This window comes from Crinia signifera, chromosome 4 (genome assembly GCF_055691185.1).
Source record: "Crinia signifera chromosome 4, ASM5569118v1, whole genome shotgun sequence".
Classification (NCBI taxonomy): Eukaryota; Metazoa; Chordata; class Amphibia; order Anura; family Myobatrachidae; genus Crinia; species Crinia signifera.
In genome coordinates, this window is record NC_139220.1 from 48,933,215 (window position 1) to 48,960,208 (window position 26,994).

Here is a 26,994-nt window from a genome sequence, read left to right on the forward strand (position 1 = left end):
AACAAGCCTGAGGTCAGATCACCCTGTAATACACTGTATGCATTTTACAAGTAGAGACTCAGTAAAACATCCCATTATCTACCAAAGCACATTATGATTCACAGTTTAAAAGAAATAAAGGTTGCAATTATATTTCCCATTGCATGCGGTCCTTTCATTAGCAATGGAGTTTGGCGCACAAACCTTTTAAATGGGTATATAGAAATAAATAAATAAGAACAGTTCATTAACCAAGGCTGCAGAGTTAATGTCATCATTTTAGAGTTTGCAGACGTATTCATTCTTGGGCACTCTTGTGTTGATTCTGTTGCAGGCTATTGTGTCTAAATTGTTATTACGCTTTGGTGAGATCAACTGTTATTTGGCACAGACCATCTAGCAAGAAAATTAATGGCTATTATTTTATCATTGTTTTTTTTGCACAATTTGATGTTACGCCTGAAACAACAATGGCTGTTATAATAGAAATGTTCTGTTTTCCTGCAGCTGTGTTGTTGCACTTAGGGTCCAGCTCATGTTTGTATGGGATTGCATAGATGCAAGGAAGTAGCCGTGGAATTCTGCCGAATGAAAGTTCTAAGCAGGAGTTGCCTACAGGAGATTGACACCTCCTTTTAGCAATAGCAGGGATCTAAGGGGTAGGGCCCTTATTCTGGTTCACTCGCAAAGGCAAATTCCTTCTCGAATGGACAAAACCATGTGCACTACAGGGGGGGGGGGCAGATGTAATATGTGCAGAGAGATTTACAGTAGATTTGGGTGAGCTATTTTGTTTCTGTGCAGGGAAAATACTGACTGCTTTAGTTGTACACTGCCATATACTTACTTACTTAGATCTCACTTTGAAGTAAAACCCCACCCAAATCTAATTCTCTCTGCACAAGTTACATCAGCCGATACAACAGAATCACTAGGAAGAATAGAAAACAAACAATTGTCATATTATTGCTAAAGCAATGTAGGGCGAAATATCCTTGATATTGTAGATCATCAAGGTTCTAGGGCCCTTATTCAGGTTCACTCACGAAGGCAAAATCCTTCTCAAATGGACAAAACCATGTGCACTGCAGGTGGGGCAGATGTAACTTGTGTAGATAGAATAAGATTTGGGTGGGGTGTTACTCATACTTGCCTACTTTTGAAAACTAGTTTCAGGGATATTATAGTTGGTAGTAGAATTTTGCACAATGCCCCATTGAGGGGTCGTGTCATGCTCCTCGCAAAGGGCGTGTCTAGTTCCATATATGGGGAGATTGTGAAAATAGATTGTGAACGTGGCACCTAGAGGCATGGGTGCGTACTGCTACATCTGAGAGTAATCTTTTAAAATGACTTATATCCAAATGTAGGTACTATACTTGGTAAAGTGCTGGGAAATGGTGCTGATGATTCAATGTAACTGTATCTATCTCTCAATCAATCCTGTTTTACCAAAAAATGTAACAGTGTAACGTGGGCTAGGTGAAATGAGGGAGATTGTTAGACTAATGAGGGAGAGAGGGAGATATCAGGGAGTCTCCTGCAGGATGCAGGAGGGTAAGCAGCTATGGTGTTACCTCAAAGTGAGAGCTATATTGCAGCGTAAAATTAAAGCAGTCAGTATTTTCCCTTTGCGAGTGAACCAGAAAAAGGTCTAGATGTATAAATTGGAGGTAGCTAAGAAATTGGAAATTGCCCACATGAGGGTTGTGTTTCCCATGGGAACCAATTAGATGTTTGCTTTCATTTTCTGGTTTGCACTGAAAAAATAAATAAATAAGTTTCTATTTGAATTTTTGCTTAGATATCAGGACATTGTGGGGCCTACTTATTAAAGAACTTTACCCTCAAGTCCGACTGTACTTAGCAGTTTTGCACCAGTTGTAAAGGTTCTGCATAAACCTAACTCTATGGGTAGGTAGGTTTAATACCAACATGGCCCCCCACCAAACCCCCATTAATATATTCTTTATTCCTTGTGCATGCACAAGTCCGTTCATCAAGCAAAACATTCATGATGATTTTGATCAATGTACAAAAAAAAAAAGCCTGAGCTGCCAAAAAAAAAGTCCCTTTCATAATTTGATGAAGTGATGGAGTGATTTGATGAAGGATACACAAGTAAATCAGTGATTTCTACCCTCTTTAGCATTTTATAAATATTGAGAGGCAATTTCAACAGCCCAAATGCTGCAGAAAAGGCTTATGTTTGATTCATATATAGACTCCTTAATCAAAATACCTAACACTGTGCTATTAACAAAAAGGACTCATAAATAATATATAAGAAACCGTAAATAAATAACTGTATGTTAATGTTATATAGTTATTTTTTTTAACTTTTGCATGTTTTTAGTTATAAATGATTCAAAGTCATACTACGGGGTATATACAATTAGAGTCGGATCCATTCCGACAGGCATTTGTAGGAATAGATCTGACAATACCTATTCAATGCGGCCAAATCAGACTGTCACACGGCACCGGAACCGGGAGAACGACCGGAGGCGGGAGGACGTCAGACGGACGGCACCAGGTGAGTTGCAGTTGCTTACTCGGCACCGTCGAACCTGCATCATCTCCTCAATCTGACTTTTTTTAAATCGGATTGAGATTGTTGGAAACGGGAAAAAATCTGTCGAATTTGGCCAGTTTTCGACAAAAGCACGTGGATTGGCGGCTATTCACATAAATTGAATAAGTCGGTTCATGGATTCATCTAAAAAAAAAGTAGGAAACTACCATTTTTCAACAAACGGCAGTTTCCAATTCTAATTGAATATACCCCTATATCTTATAATAAGCTACTGTATCTTTTTATTTTTTTTTGCATTTTCAAGTCATTTCAGTGATTTATTCCGATATGTATAGTTTTATCTTTTTAAATAACAGAAATAAAAACAAAAAATCTCAGTTGTTCATAGAATAAAATCAAAATATGAAATTGAATGAATCCATATTTTTGCTTTTATCGTGCTGCCATCTATCTCTGACTTCTACGGGTTTAAAAAAAATATATAAATGACTCATAGACCAGCACTTCTAAAGTAATGTTTTAGTCCCTACTGACCAGGGCTTAATGGCTCTCATTTGTCACCAACATTGTAATGACAGTGCTGACTGCATGCAACAGCTGAATACATACTGTACTGTACTGGATAGGAATTAGATTTGTTCTTTGATTATTATAATGTAGGCGCATATTTTTTATACAGCATCAACTTTGTTTCTTTACCTGTATTGTACATTTCTTCTGAGTCATTTAAATTGTTTCTTTTATTTCTTTTTTTTATGAAAGACTCGCATTGTTTTCAACATATATATATATATATATATATATATATATATATATATATATATATATATATATATATAGAGAGAGAGAGAGAGAGAGACGAAATAAGGCAGCACTCAGACGGGTTTTCTTTCAACGCCTTATTTCATCTCCCTACCCATCTATTCTGGAGGGCACCAGGGTAGCTGAACCCAGCTGGGGGAGTGCCAGGCCATCACCTAAAGAGATAGATAGAGATAGAGATAGAGATAGAGATATATATATATATAGGGATCTTGGGGGATGGCGGCACTCGCATAAAAAACACAGGAGACACTTCTTCTCGCTAACGTTTCGGAGCACAGCTGCTCCTTTATCAAAGTGCAAAGCAAACTTTGCACTTTGATAAAGGAGCAGCTGTGCTCCGAAACGTTAGTGAGAAGAAGTGTCTCCTGTGTTTTTTATGCGAGTGCCACCGTCCCCCAAGATCCCTACATCAGTGACAGAACATTCTGTCATTTACACGGAGGGCACCGCTTCATTGATGAAGCTTCCTACCATCCACCTTTAAGTTTGGAGTGCCGCCTCTACACCATTGTATATATGTATGTATATATATATATATATATATATATATATATATATTTACATGAAAAAGAGGGGTAGAAAGAACAAGAACAGACTAGGGTGCAAAAGTGCACACCAACAGGTGCCCTGACACAACAAACAGCCCAGTACTTAAGCAGTAGGGTGCATACTTACCTACTTTTGGCTTCTCCATTGCGGGAGAAGCCTTATGGGGCAACCTGAATAGAACAACAGGTGGTGTGGACGGACATCTAACATCATCAAATTCCTGGGTCTTCCCCCAAGGTATTTACCAGGGTCGAAGACCTGGAAATTTCGACCAGAGTTTGACCCGGGTTGACCATTTCACACAGTAGAGGCTTGAACCGGTAATTTGCTTTCCTGTGTGAAAGGGGGGTGGGTGTCAGTCTGGGAACTGCAAAATGACCCGGCACTCGAATGCCATGTAAAAGCTGGGATTTAAAGGTTTTTCTGTCTGAAAGTGGTATAAGTGATCTCAAGTATAAAATGAGGCAGTGTTCTGCCCCTGGCCTATCAAAATGGTCTCTGCCTATGACTTTATATCATGTCTTAAATGAAGACCTACCCAGCAGGGTGATGTTAATGACCCCCTGGAATTAGCAAAAACCTTACTGTTCAGAAGAATATACAGCTAGGCACTATAATGTCCACTAATAACAACCACAAGATGACACAAAATAGGGGGTTATTCTGGTTCACTCCTTCTGGCAAATTCCTTCTTTGATGGACAAAACCATGTGCACTGCAGGTGGGGTAGATGTTACTTGTGCAGAGAGAATTAGATCTGGGTGGGGTTTTACTTCAAAGTGAGATCTATATTGCAGTGTAAAAATAAAGCAGTCAGTATTTACCCTGCACAGAAATAAAAACACTCACCCAAATCTAATTATCTCTGTACATTTTACATCTGACCCCCTGCAAGGCACATGTTTTGTCCATTTAAGAAGAAATTTGCCAGAAGTAGTGAACCAGCATAACCCCCAGAGTGAGAGATGGTTGGGATTAATCAGATAAAAGTGGCCTCAGTCTGGTAACAGCTAAAAAAAACCTCTTCTGGCCTAAAGGGCCCTACACACAGAGCGATATTTAGCCACTTTCTGAGCAATTTTACATAATCGCTCAGAAAGTGGCTTACTATCGCTGTGTGTGTGTAGACCACACAGCAGCACAGATGCGTGGCCCCGCGGGACCACGATACAAAACGGACCTGATTTTCGCTCAGAAGGCCCACGCATTTCAGCGTGTGTGGTGGCCTGAGTATTCAGCTGCCCTGAGCTCCCATGACGCCGCCCCTAGAGACGCCAGAGCCGGCTCATACTGGCGTTTGAGTGCATGGAGCTCGGCACTGCCTGCACTCCGTCTCAGCGCCCAAGCCTCAGCGGATGAGTGACCAGTTTGAGGAGTGGACCATGGGCAGTGATGGCTCCTGTGCTCCAGGTGAGCCAGAAGAGCGCTCAACGGGCAGTGCACGGCTGTCCCGGGACATGGGGCGCTGCTGCGGGGCACTCTGCTGATTAAGCACTGGCACCAGGGGGTGGGAGATGAAGTGCAGGTAAATTCTGTAAATTGTGTGCCATGAGAAATGTTTTGTTTGTGAGAAAATTATTTTGCAAGTAGGGTCATCATGAAATTTGCATTCTGCAAAGTGGGCGGGCTTTGAGCCTTTTTGTGGGCTGCAAATGAAGAATGTTCTGACATATATAAAAATATTGGGGGATCTCAGCTAAATTGAAAAGAATAGGGTATGGGTAAAAACCGGACCAGGACAAAACCCCCGGACCGCCAGACCAGATATCAAACTCTGCATTTTGGAGCTTATAGCGTCCGGTCCGGGGGGTGTCCTGTCCAGGGGTGTCCTGTCCGGGGGGCTGCCTGTGACACCTGTCACCAGGTAGAGGAGGAGGGGTAGAATAAAGTCTCTCTGTATGGTCTGGGCATGTAGCAAAAACCGGATGGTCCGGACCACACGGGGAGGCTGTAATCTCCCCTTCCCCATGTCCCTGATGATAGCTATCACAGGGAACCCCCCGGACAAGAAACCCCCCGGACGGGACACCCCCCGGACCGGACCCTACAGCAGATTTTGATGTCCTGTCCGGCGGTCCAGAGTCTAGTCCGGGTCCGGTTTTTACATAGTCCCAAAAGAATATCGCTGTGAAAATAAAACTGGCAGTGTAAGTACATTATTGGCTAGTTATGTTCTCCATTCACCATCAATGCACCAGCCTGTGCACTCTTCTCTACATAAAGCACAATTCTGTGGCCCCTTATCCTTTCATGTCATATACCAGCCTCAATTGCAACAGCTGTAAATCATCTTAGCTGGTCTGCAGTGTGTCGGGTTTGCATATGCAGCAAGGGACACTATTGCACCAATGTTTACATGTCACAATGACAGTGACATGTGTTATATGACACTCCCCCGGGCTTTATTCCAACCCATTATTTATACTGAGAGATTTGAAATCTCTCATGATGAATCTCCCATTATGAATTTCTGGCACAAATCTCTGGCCCATAAGTCCTACACTAACCTAAACTACTATTGGACCACAACTAAAATAAACACTCATGTCCTTGATCTTATCACAAAGGCCAGCTCAACCTTAGGGTTAAACCCCTTTAGGCTTATGGAGTTTCCTGACAGTCTTCTGAGGACCAGACCAATATTCGTAGAAAGGCAACCAATCATTGTTCTAGGAACTGGTGATGCCATTGCTCTTTGTGGACTTACAGGCTGCAATTTCAGGAACGCAGGGGGTGTTGCAATAATGCTCCTGCTTTCTAGTAATTTGATATTCTACTTTCTTATTAGTATTGATTTAACTAACAAAATGGTTTTCCCCACTGAGAAAGATATTTGGTTCTTCAAAGCTCCATTGAGAGGACAGTTATAAAGATTTACGTTGACAGATGTCAGTTATATTTTATCAACACAAAAGCATCTATTGATGAAACAGGCAATATTATTTCATATGAGATTACATCAGGCCAGGATCTTCTTACGGTTGGCACATTTTCTAAAAATAAAAATGTGTTTCCTGTTTCTGTTATGTTACTGCCCTATTAATAACACAAGAAGAGTTCAATGTCTACTACCCAGCTTGTAATTATTGTTCTGCATGACCATAGTGTAAAGTGTCATCATTTACTGTAGACCAGGGCCGGGTCATGAGTTACTGTAAGTCCTTGATATTCTACAGCACTGTTAAGTGTACCAGTCATAGACACTAGAAATGGGTCATACTCTTGGGGGAATTAATTCTGTACATTCAACACTGATACAATGTGCTGCTCTCAAACCGCACACTGCATTCTGGGGGCATTGGAAGTCTTTCCTTGCACTTCTTTGGGGAAAAGTTGCAATGTCATCTCTAACATTCAGGTCTGCCTCTAATGCAGAGGCATAACTGGGAGGCAATGGATTCATCTGATGCTGGGCTACTCTTCCCAAGGGGGCAACTCTATTCACCTGTGCATTTGAATAAGTTAATCAAAAGTTATCTATATTGCTTCATTGGCTGACTTCCCCTCCTAGCATGACAATAGACATTATATACTCTTTTTTTCTAAACATAATGAGCGGAATGAGCTATTTTGTCTTGCATAGGAAGTTTGTGAATACTGAGACCTGGCTCTAGTCCCCTGGCTAGGACTAAGTCCCACAACACTTTTCTACGAGAGGTCAGAGGCTGAGAGGCTTGTGCTGAGCTCTGCTTGGTGGAGCTCATTACATGCTTCTCAGGCCCATGAAGGATAGCAGCAGCAGCAGCTGCCTTGTCATGGGAGGGTTTTTAATCAGAGGCAGGGCTGAGCCTGTCAGGGCTCCTACAGAGTAAGGGAGTAAAGTACAGAGGGGCAGACAGAGGCTTTTCATGTGGTATTTTATATATATGAAATATCTAAAGTGCCCTGGGCCCCCCCGAAGGCTTAATCCGGCTCTGCTAGGAAGGCTTATGCAGAGATATACAGTATGCGTTCAGGTTACCAGTCAGCTACAGTTTATGGCCCAGCGATAGATGTTGTAAAGATCATCAAAATTCCTTTTGGCTGTTTATGTTCTAAGAATTACGTATATTTATTGTTGGGAAAAGAGACTAAAATTATACTTTTTAAAATTCATTGTGATACCATTGTTATTGTTACAATTGTTATAATTGTTATACAATGAAAGGTGGGTGTGGTATTATAAATAACTATCCTTAGTACTTTAAACATTAGTTTTATACTTTCTGTTAGTACAGTAAGTTTACTTTTAGTTTCAAATGATTTAACAAACAGAAGTAAGCTTATCTTACAGCTAATTGTCACTGTACCACTGAGGACTGGATGGGCTGCAAATTTGCAGAGCCCTGCCTGCGATCAGGTTATCATGAACAGCCAGAGTGAAATCCTGCACTGTGCAAGGCTCGTGAAAATTACCATAATTACCATGATTGGCCATAAGCAGAAAATCCATACGGAAGCCACTCACCGCCGAATGATTTCTCCAGTGTGTGAAGTCTGTGTGTAGCTCAGGACTTACTTACTTGGGTGTGATATAAACAGGCTGTTTGGGTTCCGAGCTGACATCACATGACTTCCCCTCAATGCCTGGGTGTGAATGTGTTTTCCCTGAAACTCCCAGAAAATGTCCATTTACCATCCCCAAATGCCGTTTTTCTGTCAATTAACTTGCGTACGGCCAGTGATAAAAAATAACGAAGCAGGATTTCATCACAGGGTGGCCTATGAGTCATACACGTACGTAGACATTCGATTGTCGCCTGGCCTCTAAATTCACAGCTGTGCGATCAAGTCTGAATAACGTCCTACATTTTGTGGTGGTCCAAGGACAACTACAGTAATTTGTGGGGTCACCGACCAATAAAATGACATGATGCAATCCTGTGCCCTTATACCACTTCCCCCAGTATAAATATGCCCGCAGTGCACCCACTCTGCCACACTATACCCCTACTGTTAATATTATGCCCCACAGTACCACCCACTGCACTATGCCACCAAGTACACCCAGCATCAATATACAGTATTTATTTATATTCCCATTACCTTCATGGGACCTTCAATGTATCCCACCAACTCCCCAAATATCCACTTTCTTAATCCCTCACTTACTTGGCTTAAAATAATGGTAGCACTCTACCAATCCTCCAAAAACCTCTTGGGAGTACCATTCATATATCCCCAGTATTTTGACAGTAAATATTCCACTGCCGCTCCATTACAGTAAAATGCTTCCCTCTGCACCCTATTATAGACAGGTGAATCCCTTCCAACATTATTAGGACAGCGTCTAACTGGAACCTGATAGAGGTCAGCAGAGTTGAGCAGTCCCCGCACCGTTTTGAGTGAACCATGTACTCAAGCCATTCCTATGTCAACCTGTCAATTATGCGCAACACTCCTGTGATTTCATTTTTGTTATCCAGCGCAGTAATACACAGTCTTTGATTTATGTTAATGTCAAATACTGACTTTACTTGCTCTTTAACGTTCCTTTCATTGACATGAATGAATGTCAGCAATGTACCTGCACAAGTCAAAATGTTCCTCTAGGCTCATTGTTTGCCACCACACAGAGAAGTAAATCTAAGTGCATTTAATGATATGGTTGCATTCCAGTAACAGTCATCGGAGGGGGAACGAGCTCTGCTTACAGCTTGGAAAGGTATCGAAACATCACTGAAAGATTGAAAGGATGGTAATTTTCCAAAGCCAGTTTGAGGCCTGATTTTTTTTTCTCCGCTGTTTGATGCTTTTTGATGTAGCGTTCAAGCCCGTCTCTGCAGGTCACAAAGCATCGTCCCAGCCCTCTTTCCTTTCTCCTTTAAAACAACAGTTCTCCAGCAGAAGTAATCCCTTTCCTCAGTGACATTGAGGGAGGGTATCATCAAGACAATGTCAGAATTCTGCAAATTATACATTCCAATGTACACTTCACACATACTTTGATCATCTTTGTTCTAAGATAGCTCTGCCCCCGTGCCCCTGTTCTGCTACTTACGGATTAATCTAATGCAAATCGTGATGTGAAGATCTATTCTCCTTACATGGCCCTTCTCTCATCAGAACGCCGCTCACATACTTCTACCTTTGTAGATCAATGGCATGTTGGAGTAAAGCGTGCCCCCTTTTCCTTCAGTGCTGATTACTAGGTATGCTGGGCAGATGCGCTGATAACCAAATGTTTAGATAACCAATTAACCATACATCTCATGAAGAGCCCCGCGGCATCTTGTCACAATCAATTACAAATGAAAGAAACTGGCCGTGGCTGCTACATCTCGGAAATATTTTTGGATACCGTCCCTTTATATTACATCACTGAGTCTCACAAAGTGATGCGGTTTCATACTATGAGATTATCACATTTTTTTTAGAGGAGCAGTAGGTGTTTAAATGGCTGGATTGGTGTTCTTGGTCTCCTAGATGAGTTTGGTACAAGTTTTCAATGAGAATGTCTACAACTGGTTTTGTGTGGGAAAACAACATTTAAAACCAAGATTTTAGGGGGCTGGGAAAGTTAGGACACAAGTGGTGGTGTGTTCTGCTGGCATCAAATGCAATAAGAGGAGCTGCCCTGATTTGTATGACAATATAAAATGCAGACAAATGAGTTGCAGGATATCTTATTTTCATAAAGCATAAAAGTATAGATATAACTATGGATCTAATTCATCTCTGATGGTGTTTGATTCTGGGTCTGCACAGAACCCGCACTGCACATGTCTGGAACGGTCCTGGGACTTTGGATGCAGTGCCCCATTAGCTGCAGCCTTATTGAGAGAATGTAGCTGTTCGTGCGGAAGGAGGGGGCGATGACAGGAGGTATTCCCAAACCAGAGGCCAGTATTGGCATCTTCTGACCCCTGCCAAATGAAATCCCCAGCCATTAGTAACCCAATGCTATTCAGATGTTCACGCAGAGTGTCCCGATGTTGGTCTTTACGAGTGCTGCAAGGTATTGATGGAGTCGTCGTGATCCAGTGCTGCATCCAACTACAGCAGGAGGTGGCTACTTGTGATAGATGCCACCTGCTGCATTTACAAACAGCTACAATCACTGCTAGAAGCGAAATTACCTTAGGTGCAGTAGGTGCAGTGCACCAGGGGCCCTGAGGACTAAGGGGCCCACTTCTTTTCCCTGTCACCTTCTGCTTCCTCCTGCCTCTCCCTGTCGCCCTCTGCTTCTCCCTGTCACCCTCTGCCAGGGTGCATATTGGGAACTTAGGTTGTAGTGGAGAAGGGGGCCCAAATTATATTTTTGCACTTGGGCTCACCACCCACAAGTTCCACCACTGATCACTGCTGAAGTGATACCTACTCCAACCGCATCTGAATTAGCCCCCTTGTGTCCAGTCTAGCGTCACAAATATCTTTATTCTTCAGATCCTTCAGACTAGACATAGCTTATGCTGGTACATTTCATAGACTGTCACTGAACCGTAATAAATATACCGATAATGTGTATTGCCAATCTAGCCGCCTCATCAGCTTTCCATTTCTTATCTGGCTGGTGAACCTTCCATTGATTGATGGAACCATCCAGCCTCAAAGTGGGGGAGATAAACCACCAACCAATCAGCTTCTGTCATTTTTCTAGTCTGTAGAATAACATTTAGAACACTTCTCTTTCGAATATTTAAAAAAACTCCTCCATTGAGAATATTAACCCTTTGAATGATGGATTTTCCTGGGGCTGGTCAAACCTACCGTACCAGGGCAGGTTTGACCTGCCCCAGAAATAATCACCACTCAAGCTGCAGCCGCTGCTGCCGGCTTCGGCTGTTTGCGGATGCTCAGGGAAGTTCAGAGCCGCTCGGAGGGGAGGGGGCTTGGGTGTGCTCGGGTGTTCGGGCACTCGGGCATTCGTGTGTTCTGAATTGTCGGAAGTGGCTACTAATTGTAGAATTTGCGGCAGATTCTGCCAATTTAGCTACCGCTTCCAATAATAAATTATCATTACAACACTCAGCAGCCGGAACATTGTATACTGACTGTGGAGTTACAGTTGGAACGGGTCGAAAACTTTCCCGACAGTCGGACTGGGGATTGAATACCCCCCCCCCCCCCCCTCTGTCTCTGAGCACATGTGCAATAGGATATATTCTGAGATCTGCGTTTTTCATTTTCACTTTATAAAACCTTTTTTAAAAGTCAACACCTTTTAAGAAATGGAAAGAAATTGTTTAAATATAAAACAAATGTAATACAGGTTGAGTATCCCATATCCAAAATGCTTGGATTACGGATTATTCCGTATTTCAGAATATTTTTATATTTCAATGATGTATCTTGAGGTATCTTGCATTTATGTTGTACAAACACATGGAATACACACAAATACATTGTATTTGTGCATGAAACAAAGTTTCAAAACATGAAACAAAGTTTGTGAACTATCTCAGGCGAATGCCAAGCAATCTTTTTTTGCACATATTTAGTGCCAGTTACATATCATGTTCCCAGTAGTGCTAGTTACATGTCATGTCCTCAGTAGTGCCAGTTACATATCATGTCCCCAGTAGTGCCAGTTACATGTCATGTCCTCAGTAGTGCCAGTTACATATCATGTTCCCAGTAGTGCCAGTTACATATCATGTCCGCAGTAGTGCCAGTCACATGTCATGTCCTCAGTAGTGCCAGTTACATGTCATGTCCTCAGTAGTGCCAGTTACATATCATGTCTCCAGTAGTGTCAGTTACATATCATGTCCCCAGTAGTGCCAGTTACATATCATGTCTCTAGTAGTGTCAGTTACATATCATGTCTCCAGTAGTGCCAGTTACATATCATGTTCTCAGTAGTGCCAGTTACATATCATGTCTCCAGTAGTGCCAGTTACATATCATGTCCTCAGTAGTGCCAGTTACATATCATGTCCTCAGTAGTGCCAGTTACATATCATGTCCTCAGTAGTGCCAGTTACATATCATGTTCCCAGTAGTGCCAGTTACATGTCATATCCTCAGTAGTGCCAGTTACAAATCATGTCCCCAGTAGTGCCAGTTACATGTCATGTCCTCAGTAGTGCCAGTTACATATCATGTTCCCAGTAGTGCCAGTTACATATCATGTCCGCAGTAGTGCCAGTCACATGTCATGTCCTCAGTAGTGCCAGTTACATGTCATGTCCTCAGTAGTGCCAGTTACATATCATGTCTCCAGTAGTGTCAGTTACATATCATGTCCCCAGTAGTGCCAGTTACATATCATGTCTCTAGTAGTGTCAGTTACATATCATGTCTCCAGTAGTGCCAGTTACATATCATGTCCTCAGTAGTGCCAGTTACATATCATGTCTCCAGTAGTGCCAGTTACATATCATGTCCTCAGTAGTGCCAGTTACATATCATGTCCTCAGTAGTGCCAGTTACATATCATGTCCTCAGTAGTGCCAGTTACATAGCATGTCCCCAGTAGCGCCAGTTACAAATCATGTTCCAAGTAGTGCCAGTTACATGTCATGTCCTCAGTAGTGCCAGTTACATATCATGTTCCCAGTAGTGCCAGTTACATATCATGTCCGCAGTAGTGCCAGTTACATGTCATGTCCTCAGTAGTGCCAGTTACATGTCATGTCTCCAGTAGTGTCAGTTACATATCATGTCCCCAGTAGTGCCAGTTACATATCATGTCTCTAGTAGTGTCAGTTACATATCATGTCTCCAGTAGTGCCAGTTACATATCATGTCCTCAGTAGTGCCAGTTACATATCATGTCTCCAATAGTGCTGTTACTGATGTACCCAGTAGTGCTGTTAGAAATATTTTTTTCTTTTTCATTTTCTGGAATGTATGGTTTTCAGAATAATTTGGATAACACATTTTTGGATAAGGGATACTCAACCTGTATAATGTAATAAGAGTAGTGTAAGTTATATAATTACTAAACATGGATTAACTGGGAGATTGGGCAATATCCCTATTTATTTTCAAGTGACCTCTTGGAATTTTTATTATTTATTCAATAAGTATTTTTTTCGAACTTCTTTCATTATAATAACACCATACTAAGGGGTTGATTCAATGATATACAATGTGGGTGAGTTGCCATTGTACTGGCATAGCAATGCTAGGAATGCCATCTGAACTTGTCCTCCTGATGGCCCTATCTTGCCCTAGACTCATTGATCTTTGGACTAAGCCCCATGAGTTTGTAAAACATAAATCAGCAAGCCCAGAGCTAACCTCATAGCGACATGCAGCATCGCATCCCTTACTCGCAGATATCACACTATCACACCTTATTGAATAAACCCCTAAGATACCATTACATTTTGGAGAAATACCGTTGTGACGGACAGAAAAGCCCTTTTTATCACAAATGGTGAGATGTACTCAGCCTTGAAAAGTGATAAAATGGACAGTGATAAACCACCAACCAATCATCTCGTACCTATAATTTTTCAAACACATCCTGTAACATGGCAGGTAGGAGCTGATTGGCTGGCTGTTTATCACCATTTTATCACGTTTCAGGCTTAGTACATCTGTCCCCTAACAGTTTATATTTGCTGCATCCATAGAGTTGTATGGAAACAGTGAAACCCATCAAAGCCGATCAGGGATATAACCTAACATCTACCTGCAGTGTAAGCATCAGCGAATGACCTACATATAGATGTGTATCAGATATGTAACCATTAGTTACCCCAGTTATCCAGCAATCTGGTGCTTTATACATAACTGTTCAATATAATAATAGATCATTTGCATTATTTGTAATTCAAAATAAAATCAGTGCATCTCATTGTCTACTTCAAAGCTGCTTCATGTAGCAGTGTTGCTTCTTTATCTTTCTCTGGTAACTCTCTGAAGGCAAACTCTACAGGACTTAAGCTGCATTCTCCTTGATACAGACCATACCCCCTTCATAGAGGAGAACAAAGATGGTATCCTCTGTCTTTTCTACATGAAAGCATCAGTCTCTCGGCTATCTACATCTTCTTTCTCTCCCTCTTATCTCTCTCTCTTTCTCTTGCTCTCTCTCACCTTTGTTCTCTCTCTTTCTCTCTTCTTCGTTCTCTCTTTCTCTCTCTCTCTTGCTCTCTCTCTCTCCTTCGTTCTCTCTCTCTCCCTCTCTCTCTCTCTCTCTCTCTCTCTCTCTCTCTCTCTCTCTCTCTCTCTCTCTCTCTCTCTCTCTCTCTCTTTGCTTGGTTAATTTCTACTTCAGACAAAGGGGGGGGGCCCTAGACTGCACACCCTGTAATGAGAGGTGCTACCTTGCTGAGATTTTTAGCTATATGCAAAACAGAGGGGGGTTGCAGGTGCACTATGCAATCATTACTGCTAACATGTATTCCTTTTATAATTAATTTCTGAGGATGTTAGCATACATTTGGCCAAATATATCTACCTGCTCACCACGTTAAGGTCTCCTCATTAGAGCAGGTCCCTAGCACTATGGGGTTCATGCCTGGGGCACAGGGCACCCCCAAGCCAGTCCAGCAAAACCACCCCAGGGCATCACATAAATAAAATATAGCTGTGAAGTGTAATAGAGTGTATAGTGTCATAGAATGTAGGGTATGTGTAAGCAACTAATAGTGATAAAGGGTGTGTCAAAAACAAAAACAAAAAATTGTGAAAAAATACATATAAATAAGACATACATAGAAAAATGATATGTTTATGTAAGTCTATGTGTAAAGTAGCGATGCCCTGGAGTGGTCCAGCCAGACAAGCCCAGGGGGGCCCAGCACCCAGACAATTACCCCAAGAAAACTGACATTTGTAAATTATTAGGACTTACTTGGAATTATGCCTTCACACCCTTTATCACTATTAGTTGCTTACACATACCCTACATTCTATGACACTATACACTCTATTACACTTCACAGCTATATTTTATTTATGTGATGCCCTGGGGTGGTTTTGCTGGACTGGCTTGGGGGTGCCCTGTGCCCCAGGCATGAACCCCATAGTGCTAGGGACCTGCTCTAATGAGGAGACCTTAACGTGGTGAGCAGGTAGATATATTTGGCCAAATGTATGCTAACATCCTCAGAAATTAATTATAAAAGGAATACATGTTAGCAGTAATGATTGCATAGTGCACCTGCAACCCCCCTCTGTTTTGCATATAGCTAAAAATCTCAGCAAGGTAGCACCTCTCATTACAGGGTGTGCAGTCTAGGGCCCCCCCCCTTTGTCCATAGTCTATATTGTGTATCCGTACACACCTGAAGCCTGAGATTGCTTCTGCCTAGATTAGCACCCCTCCCCCACCACCCTCAAATGTTTTTAAGCAGGGACTAGCAATGACTGCACAACTGTGATGAAGGCATAATTCCAAGTAAGTCCTAATAATTTACAAATGTCAGTTTTCTTGGGGTAATTGTCTGGGTGCTGGGCCCCCCTGGGCTTGTCTGGCTGGACCACTCCAGGGCATCGCTACTTTACACATAGACTTACATAAACATATCATTTTTCTATGTATGTCTTATTTATATGTATTTTTTCACAATTTTTTGTTTTTGTTTTTGACACACCCTTTATCACTATTAGTTGCTTACACATACCCTACATTCTATGACACTATACACTCTATTACACTTCACAGCTATATTTTATTTATGTGATGCCCTGGGGTGGTTTTGCTGGACTGGCTTGGGGGTGCCCTGTGCCCCAGGCATGAACCCCATAGTGCTAGGGACCTGCTCTAATGAGGAGACCTTAACGTGGTGAGCAGGTAGATATATTTGGCCAAATGTATGCTAACATCCTCAGAAATTAATTATAAAAGGAATACATGTTAGCAGTAATGATTGCATAGTGCACCTGCAACCCCCCTCTGTTTTAATTTCTACTTCCCCAGGCAAATATCATTGTTTTAATTTATATTATCAATTAACAATTACAAAATGACACCATTCTTATCTCGGGTGCCTGCAGTTAGATTCTACTGGATATTTGCCTGGACAAATTAAGCAAATTAACCTATTTTGCCTGTCGTTTTTACAGCTTCATTTCTCTGCGAAAGATGTGTTATTACAAAGCGGAGGATAAGTCTTGTGGCTGTGATTCTTAGAACAGTAAAGGCCCATACACACTGAGCGACTTTGAGCTGAAAGTCGCTCAAAACAAGAGGTTTGAGTGGCTTTCAGCGCAAAGCCGCCCAGTGTGTATGACCCAGCGGTGAGCGCTGCTGCGCGCTCCCGCAACATCGCCGGGAAAGCCGCTCATCTGCTGGTTATACCGTCCTCCCCTGATTACCTTCAGTATGAAACTATTAGTGCATAGGCAAAGAAAGGGTTATCTCTAAGGTATGCCTATCCATACAGTACTTCTCTCATGTAACGCTTCAGGAGGAAACTAGGTTAATTATACCTCAAAAGGGACTAATTGCCCTTGGAAAGCAGGTTTCATCTGTATGGAACAAAGACACAGGTCTGTGGGCCTCATCTGATAACCTATTGTGCCCCCCCCCCCCCCCCCCCACCCACCCACCTTGCAATAAATAACAGCTTCCTGTAAGACAAATACACTTGATCAGACTCAAGCAGGCACATAGAGTTAAGGCTATGCAATTTCTTCTGTCCATAAACAATAAGTGGTCGTCAACAACCCCCCTCAAAACGCCTGAAACCCCCCCCCCCCTACCGAGCGATTCGCTAAGAAAAGTCAGCATGGTTGGATTTTTCTAATGTTCACTTCCCGACAAATACGAGGGTGCTAACGTCATGTGACATCAGCCACCCTCTCCACGTTGGCATAACCACGCCTGCATTCGCAGGTGTCTGCCCAGCGTTTTCATGGGCACGCCCACCGTTTTTGTCTCCTGCATCCACACCCTGGCTGCCCCCTGCCTGCCCCCACAGTGAACGGAAGCCAGCACAAATGTGAAACTTGCTGAAGGTGTTTGCTCCAGGCCAGGGTTTGTACATGTGAATATAAGTGGATGCGCAAATCCTGAACTTCAGGGACCTCAGACCTGATGAGCGATCAGGTCAAAATTGCCACATTGTAACAGGACTATTTTGGTTTCCGTGTTGACTTTTATTTAGCATTGTTTTATGCATATGATACAAGCCTACCCTCCCACAATGGCTGGATGTCTTCCGAAAATCGGGCCCCCTCCTGGCCCCCAGGGGGGCAGGCAAGACTCCAGCATGCCCCCGGACCTCCGCATTTTCCCTCACATCCTCCTACCCTGCCGGCTGATTACATATGGAGGAGACATGGCTATAATAACGCAAACCGTTTAAGGCGCTCTGTGTAGACCAGGTGGGAATCGATTCAATGGTGCTGTAAGGAAGAAATTCTAACCATTACACCATCCGTGCTGTCCTATATTTATAGTACAATAACTCAAATACAGTATGAATCAACCTTTTGCATGTTGACTTTCAGTGGTCAAACCAATGTATGTCGACTTTTCCTGTTTCGAACTAATGACCCTATCCCTCTGAAACAGCCAAAGTATATGCCAATGTTTCACTCCAGGACGTGTTCTTTGTCACTGTTTGCTGTGACCAGTTTGCACTAGGGTTGTGCACTGGCCGTTTTTAGTGTCTGGTGAAACGTGTTTTGGATCTGTTTCTCCGGCAGTGTTTTGGATCTGGATCTGTTCCAAAACACCACCCTTCAGTGTTTCATGTTTCGTGTTTTGGATCTGTATTTTTCAACTCATTTCTAGTCTATCCAGAACACCTCACATCTCAGAACGTTGTTTTTAGGCCAAAAGGTTGCACTGAGGTAACTGGATGACTATGCCGAATTACACAAGTGGGCGGCATAAACACTGGACTGATGGCACACTTATCATCACCCCTGGACTGATATGACACACTTGGCAGCACCCCATGAATTATACAGCAGACTGGGCTCACCCCAGGAATTATTCGGCACAGATGGCGGCACCCCTGACCTTATACAGCACACATGGCGGCACACTCGTTGCATGTGCACACTGTATCGGGAAACAGTCATTGAATGTCTGTGTGTGCGTGTACATGTGGTAGGGAATATAGATTGTAAGCTCCACTTGGGCAGGGACTAATGTGAATGTTCAACTATTCTCTGTAAAGCGCTGCGGAATATGTGTGCGCTATATAAGAAACTGTTATAAAATAAATAAATAAAATTGGATCACCAACATGTTGGTCGACAGTCATTAGGGCAACACTATTAGGTCGACATGCATTTAGGTCGACATGAAGGAAGGTCGACATGAGTTAGGTCAACAGGGTCATTAGGTCGACACAAACATTAGGTCGACATGTGGTAGGTCGACAGTTGGTTTTTCACATTTTTTGGGAGCCGACATGTGTCGGCAGGTGGCATTTCATGCCCTACCATACACCAGGGCGTGGTGGGAGAATACAATAGTGTCCGAAGCAATGCGTGCCATGCGTTGGGGCGAGGTGCTACGTTTAAGTGTCCATGTCAACTGTGTCGACATTTGGGGTAAAAAAATGTGAAAAACCCCATGTTGACCTTTTGAATGTCGACCTACCCCCATGTCGACATAATGCACATGTCGACCCAATGACATGTTGACCTAAAGTCATGTCAGCCTTCCAGCACGTTGACCTAAATGCATGTCGACCTATTGACTGTCGACCAACATGTCGATGACCTAATGATCCATACCCGCTGCACCAACCACTCATAAGAATGAGACATCTGTATCTATGCCGCACTGTATTCAGTGGAAGGTATTACTTTGATATGCTCAATCCAACTTTGGTCTGTACTACAAGGCACAGTTAGCATAGACCAGGGGTTCCCAAATGTTTTTGAATCACGGCACGCTTGATTATCAGAATTTCTATCATGGCACCCTTAGGCAAAAAGTTTCTTATAAGTCAGAAAAAAATATAAAATTGCGTCAATTGTATTTTAAATGTTATCCTTAGGTTTTTTTTTTTTTTTTAATCCAATATTCTTTATTAAACATTTTTTCACATAGCATACAAACATTTACATTCTTTTTTTCTTTTTTTTTTTTGGTTGCTCTAGAAAATATAACAGTATAGTTTAGACATACATCTTCTATAAAATCACTATTAACTCAGTGTGACCCTCCCTGTACCTACGGGGGGCCCCTAATACGGATCCACCTACTGTATCCACATCTTCATCTCCTTCCATCTCACTCCCCCCATTCATTCTCCCACATTCATACCCCCCCCCCCCCTCCCCATGTTTCTTCTCTATGATTATATTGCTGGGTTTCTTTGGTTCATTTATCATATCCTTCATTTTGGTTTCCACCTATGTCTTTGTTTTCTTTTAACACCAGTGTCTCACATTTTATATTTCCACCTCTAATATTTTTTATATATGTGCAAAAAAACAATATATTTATTTATGTATCAGTCTTTTCCTCCTCCCCTTCCTTTCCCCCATCCCTCCCTCCTCCCCCCTTCCCCTTCCCTTCCTATATTTATATGTATATGTGTTTTGACTTAAATACCTTTCTATTATACTATAAAGTGCTCTTTGTGCCCTGACCTTTTACAGCTGTACATTTACCTTTATTCTCACATCTATTTATTTGTGTATTTATTTATTTCTAAGTGCTTTTATGCATATTATTAGTAAAAAAATAAAGATAAGAGAGGATGGAAGAGAGAAGCATGCGGGAACAGTACCTTTTTATTCTACACTAAGGTGCCATTTCAGTTCATTGTACACTCTACCATTTGCCAATTTTACATTCGTGTGTATATTTTTTATTTATCGTGTGTTTATTCATAATATTTTGATTTCATACATTTATCCCATATTCTATTGTGCTTACTTGTATTTTCCATGTCTCTAATTGAGGCATGTTTCTCGTGGGCTATCGTTGTATTTACCAGGTTAATCCACTCGTTCTTTCTCGGGCTTTCGTGTTGAGGGACAGTATACACTTCTGTTTGCTTCCATATTTTATGAATAGGAGCCAAAAGCGCTGTTCCATTGACCAAATATAATATTAATTGGTCCTGGACCATTAACCATACACACCCCAGGTTGCCACGGCACACAGTTTGGGAACCACTGGTATAGACAAAGTGTTCCCCTCAATGATCAACAGGTCAAATTAAAGGGACATAATAAAATGCTTGTGTAAACTTGTCTTAATAACCATAATTCTAATATTACTTTTGTGGTATCCAATTATTATTTGCAGAAACCTCATATTTAAAATATAATTCTATAGAGAGACCTCTCAGTCTTCATCTCAGCCCTTCTTCCCTATAGAATTCCAATGGTTCTATTCCCAGGTCTCTCTCTGGCATGGTTTGGTAATAAAAGCTGTCTGTATCTCTATAACTCTTGACGTCTTTATTAACTGCTCCCGCCAGATGTGCAGATGCTAAAGATCTTGACATCGGTGATAAACGGCTACACTTCACAATATCCTTGATCCATAGTATGACATGACGTTTATGCTCAGTGACTCGGAATATAAACACAACCCGTCTTCCCGCTGTCTCTTTAAAAAGCATTTTCTAACAAGGTCATAAATATTTATATCCCTGGCTCCCTGGGGTCCTATCATTCCTCTGCTGAGTGATTAATAATAGATTAAGCTCTTTAGACTGGCTTCCACTGGGCACCTTCACTTTCGGAGGACCGGCTATTGCACGGAAAGGTGACAGGCACAGTGGCGATGACATGAATGCTCTTTGGCTCGAAACAATGGCCTTTCCTTTAAAATAAATGACAACGTATTGAAGCAAATGGGTGCATTTTACACATTTTACGCATGTCCTTAATGTCCTTTACCTAATGCTATGATGCTGTAAATCCCCAAAACACTGAAAGTCAGGGGCAATGCAGGATTTTCAGAAGGGGGTTTCCAGAGAGGAGCTGAGCAAAGCACAGAGATGGACACTTAGGTGACCCAGTATATGCCGGGTCAGTTAAAGTATTATAGATAGACCAAATGTATATAAATAATAATAATAATAATAATAATAATAATAATAAATATATATATATATATATATATATATATATATATATATATTTGAGATTTGTGGTGGTACCTGCGCTAAACCGATGTCAACAAGAAATTTTGCCTACAAAAAAGTCTTTAGTTCTCTAAGCAAATGTTCGCCTTTGGATACGACACTCTCCCTTTCTCCAGGGCGGCTGCTCTTTTCCAATGGGCTAGTTCAATGTGCCACTTCAAATGATCTGGAAAATATAGGGTGAAAAAAGCGCCTCCTAGTGTAGTATTTAAATGGTGTACACACTACACCTCCACCAATGGTATTTAACACCCCAAATTAAAAAGGTGTACCATATATAGTGGTTTCCAACCATTTCGCATTAAGGGTACATTTACTAGGGAGAAAGTCCTAACAGAACTTTCAAGACTGAAAGTGGATAAATCAATGGGGCCAGACGGAGTGCATCCAAGGATACTAAAAGAACTAAAATATGTGTTGGTAGCGCCATTAACAGATTTATTCAATCAGTCACTAGATACAGGTGCAGTTCCAGAGGACTGGAGAAAAGCAAATGTAGTTCCACTGCACAAAAGCAGAAGCAAAGAAGAAGCAAGTAACTACAGACCAGTGAGCCTTACATCGGTAGTAGGGAAAATAATGGAAACACTATTAAAAGAAAGAATAGTGGAATATCTTAAATTAAACAACTTACAGGATCCAAAACAGCATGGTTTTCCTGCAGGGAGATCATGCCAAACAAGTCTCATTGACTTTTTTGACTCCGTGACCAAAATACTAGATGAAGGGGGGGCTGTAGATGTGGCATATCTAGACTTTAGTAAGGCATTTGACACTGTCCCACATCGCAGGCTGCTAAATAAACTTGAAAGTGTGGGATTGGATTATAAAACAATTAAATGGATAAGAACCTGGTTGCAGGATAGGAAACAGACAGTTGTCGTAAATGGAGTGCATTCTATGGAGGGACATGTTACCAGTGGAGTACCCCAGGGATCTGTACTTGGACCAGTGCTCTTTAATATCTTTGTTAGTGACATTGCAAATGGTATTGAAGGGAAAGTATGCCTTTTTGCAGATGATACAAAGATATGCAACAGAGTAGACACACCAGGAGGGGTAAATCAAATGACTGATGATCTAAGTAAACTTGAAAATTGGTCAAGAGAATGGCAACTACAGTTTAATGCTAAAAAATGCAAAATTATGCACTTGGGACTCAAAAACCCAAAGGCTCAATATAGTATCAAGGGTACTATAATGGAAACTACTGAGAAGGAAAGAGATCTAGGAGTCACTATTTCAAGTGACTTAAAGGCAGGGAGGCAATGTAACAAAGCAATGAGGAAGGCTAGTCAGATGCTTGGTTGCATAGGGAGAGGAATCAGTAGCAGAAAAAAAGACGTAATAATGCCACTTTATAGGTCATTGGTACGACCTCATCTGGAATACTGTGTCCAGTTCTGGAGGCCATATCTTCAGAAGGATATAAATACATTGGAGAGTGTACAAAGAAGGGCAACTAAAATGGTTCATGGCCTACATCACAAAACTTACCTGGATAGACTAAAAGATCTTAACATGTATAGTTTGGAGCAGAGAAGGGAAAGGGGGGACATGATAGAAATCTTCAAATATATCAAGGGTTTTAACATAGTACAGGTGGGAAATTTTCTTCAAAGGAAAACAAGTAATAAAACACGAGGACATGCACTGAAACTGGAGGGAGGTAGGTTCAGGGGAAATGTTAGAAAGAATTACTTCACAGAAAGGGTAGTGGATAAGTGGAATAGCCTCCCATCAGAAGTGGTAGAGGCTAAGACAGTAGAACAATTTAAACATGCTTGGGATAGGCATATGAATATCCTTACAAAGAAATAAGGATTAAAAAGGGTTGAGTTTACCTGAAGGGTAAAAAAGGGGCAGACTAGATGGGCCAAATGGTTCTTATCTGCCGTCAAATTCTATGTTTCTATATGTTTCTATTTCGCATTAAGCTTGTGTAATCACTCCCATGAGTCCGTCAGACAGTCTCCCCCTCTCCAGTCATCCAGTATATACCAAAAGAAGGAGATAAAGACAAAACAGAGATCCTAGCGTAATATTGTAATTCAACAATTTTTAATCAGCAAATAAAAGACAAATGCCCGTACAATATTCAAAACAAATGAAGCTTATCTGTAATGCTTTCGGCCAAAGCATATAACCCAGGGGTATCTGCAGCATCACCCCCTGCTGTACCCTTGGAAAGAGGGGACCCTTAGCTTTCAGTCTAGGGCCCTTAGATTCCTGGGGGGGGGGGGGGTTTCTGGGTACTCAGAACCCCCCCTACCCTGTGTGCGCCACTGAAAGTCCATACAATAATAGAAGCGAATAGACCTATGCACGGTCTACAGATCCTGCAGCACTCACAAACTTTTTTGGTTTGTAAATTGGACTTTTCAGGTTTGTAAATGGGGGGGGGGGGGTTGTGCATGTGTGCATTTGCCAAACTCACCGAGGCACTCACACAGCTAGGGGAGGGAGGTGGACACTGGCCCGGTGCAGAGGAAAGCCCAGCATTTTATGGGTTTCCCCTCATGGAAATGCTGCCCATTCCCCTAGGAACATAGGGGGGCCAATGTCTTCTCGGGGTGGGTCGGCTGGACGTCGGTGCCAGCTCCTTCTTCTGTGAACGGAAAAAACCTCTTACTATTATTACCGAAGGGGAGAGAAAATTGTCGATGGTCGGGGACCATGGAATGATTTCTTTCCCCTTTGGCTGCATGCAAGGGGATGTGTTCACATACAGATTGAGCCATCCTCATCTAGCCCTTTAATAGGACTTGTAGTGGGTATTCAATCCCGGGTCCCGATTGTCAGTACATCCTGACAGGACCCTGGCCCGTTTTCGGTCCGCTTGCATGTATATCGGTAGGTGGGATTCAATGTCCCACCTGCTGATCGGCAAAAAGAGGGCGTGTCTGCAAAAACGCCCAACTGCACCGCCGCTGTTCAGTCTCAGGTGCTCTACAGTTTATGGCCACACCACTGGGGAATCCCGGACCCTCCCCCGGCGCCTGCCCACTCCCGGCCGCACAGCCTGCCCGCACAGTCAGCACCGCCCGTGTAAGTAAATATGCGGGTTGGGCAGTTTGTGAGGGGGTGGGGCCATATTTTTTTTAGGAAGGCCAATTCCGGGATTGCAGGAATCCCAGTATTGAGCATCCTAGGATTGAAAAAATGCCCCGGGATTGGCATCCCTACACTGGATATTGTTTCCCACATGAATTTTCTCCGCTCTACAATGTTTACCATTTCCTCCTTGGCTCTGACCCATTTTCTACACCTTCTACTGAGGTTTAAGGTACATGTGTTCTCCTTGCTCTTTTCAGCCATTTATGTATCAGAGGTTGTTGTCACACACAGCTTCTCTGTAACTTTTTTTTGCAATCTCTTGTCATTTGTTGACCTTTTTAATTATTATTTTGAGCTATTTTGTGCTTATATAAATTACTTCTGCATTATTGTTATATGTGTATTTTAATGTGTTTTGCATATATATGCTTTATTTAATATACTTCCTTTTTTATATATAAAATATTATTAGCATAAAGCAGTGTGTCTAGTGTTTATTTGTGCGGTGGAGACCACTCAGAATATAGAATACACAATGCACCCATTAGCGCTGTGTATAACCCACATTCTTTGTAGCCTGTCTAGGTGACTCTAAGTGAGAATGTTCTGCTGCAGTGAGAGTCACAGCTCTCCTCGTCCTTCATAATATCTGCTGGTTCTGTCACTGTCTACCACCCTCTCCTTCTCCACATCCTCCTATCCATTAGTCTCTATGACTCTATTTCATCATTGTGTCACCCCTATTTCACCATCTACTGCTTTTACAGTATGTCTTTACCTTTGACTTTACCTCCACTTTACTTTATCCACCTGTCGATATCTACCAAGGGTCCATTCTGAGGCCCGTTCTCCTACTTTGGACTAGTCAGTTCCTACAGCTTCAATACCATTTATATGCTGAGGACACCAAGCATATTTCTCTCTCATCATCCTATCTCATGACTCTATTTACCTGTTTTCCATCATCTCCCATTGCTTTTGGACCCAGCTTAAATTTCTCCCTTCAATGGTCCAAGAACCTCCATGAGGTGATCTGTGCTTTCCTCTATAAAGGTCCCTATGAAAGCTACATTTATACTACTACTACGTAAAGTTTAGCGCCACTGTTCATTTTTGTATTAGTGTACATTATACAATCACATGCTCGGATATACTTATATGCCAGCTTATCAGTATATTTTATTAACCCTTTCAGGTCCAAGTCTAGTCAGGCTCAACAGCCCTAGCACTAGTAGCAGATCCAATGGTGAGCCACTTTACAATATGAACATTAACATCGTTCAACATTCAATGTAGACCATTTTTCAATAATAAAAAAATTTAAATTACAATGACTGTCTAATGATTCTTTTTCAGCATGAACGCTCTTTACCTTGAGAGACTGTGGCAGCTGTAAAGAGATGACATCTCTTCTGCAATACTGCAGCTCTGTCCGGTAATTAAGATTGAGATGAGTAAGGCCAGATATCCATCACATCTCTTGATTTCTTACAATAATGATTTAAAGCCTTTATCACGCACATTATTAACTGTAATTATAACACCTAATAAATGATGAGGGCAGGATAGATAATTACTAAGCTGAGGTTGCTCGTTTTAATGTGATAAGTGTGTGAGATTGGAAGAAACAAACACAGAATATCCGAATTATCAAGAAGTAATTATGAAGAATGAATGTGCGGCACTGGCTATATATTACACGTGTGCGGCACTGGTTATATATTACATGTGTGCGGCACTGGCTATATATTACATGTGTGCGGCACTGGTTATATATTACATGTGTGCGGCACTGGCTATATATTACATGTGTGCGGCACTGGTTATATATTACATGTGTGCGGCACTGTCTCTATATTACATGTGTGCGGCACAGGCTATATATTACATGTGTGCGGCACTGGCTATATATTACATGTGTGCGGCACTGGCAATATATTAAATGTGTGCGGCACTGGCAATATATTACATGTGTGCGGCACTGGCTATATATTACATGAGCGGCACTGGTTATATATTATATGTGTGCGGCACAGGCTATATATTACATGTGTGCGGCACTGGCTATATATTACATGTGTGCGGCACTGGTTATAT

At 41.9% G+C, this 26,994-nt stretch overlaps 1 protein-coding gene across 6 annotated transcripts in view; it reads right to left on the bottom strand.

The window, feature by feature from the left end:
• Window positions 1-26,994, bottom strand: part of GRIA1 (glutamate ionotropic receptor AMPA type subunit 1) — a 278,435-nt gene that overhangs the window by 93,668 nt on the left and 157,773 nt on the right. The gene's annotated exons all lie outside the window — the stretch shown is intronic.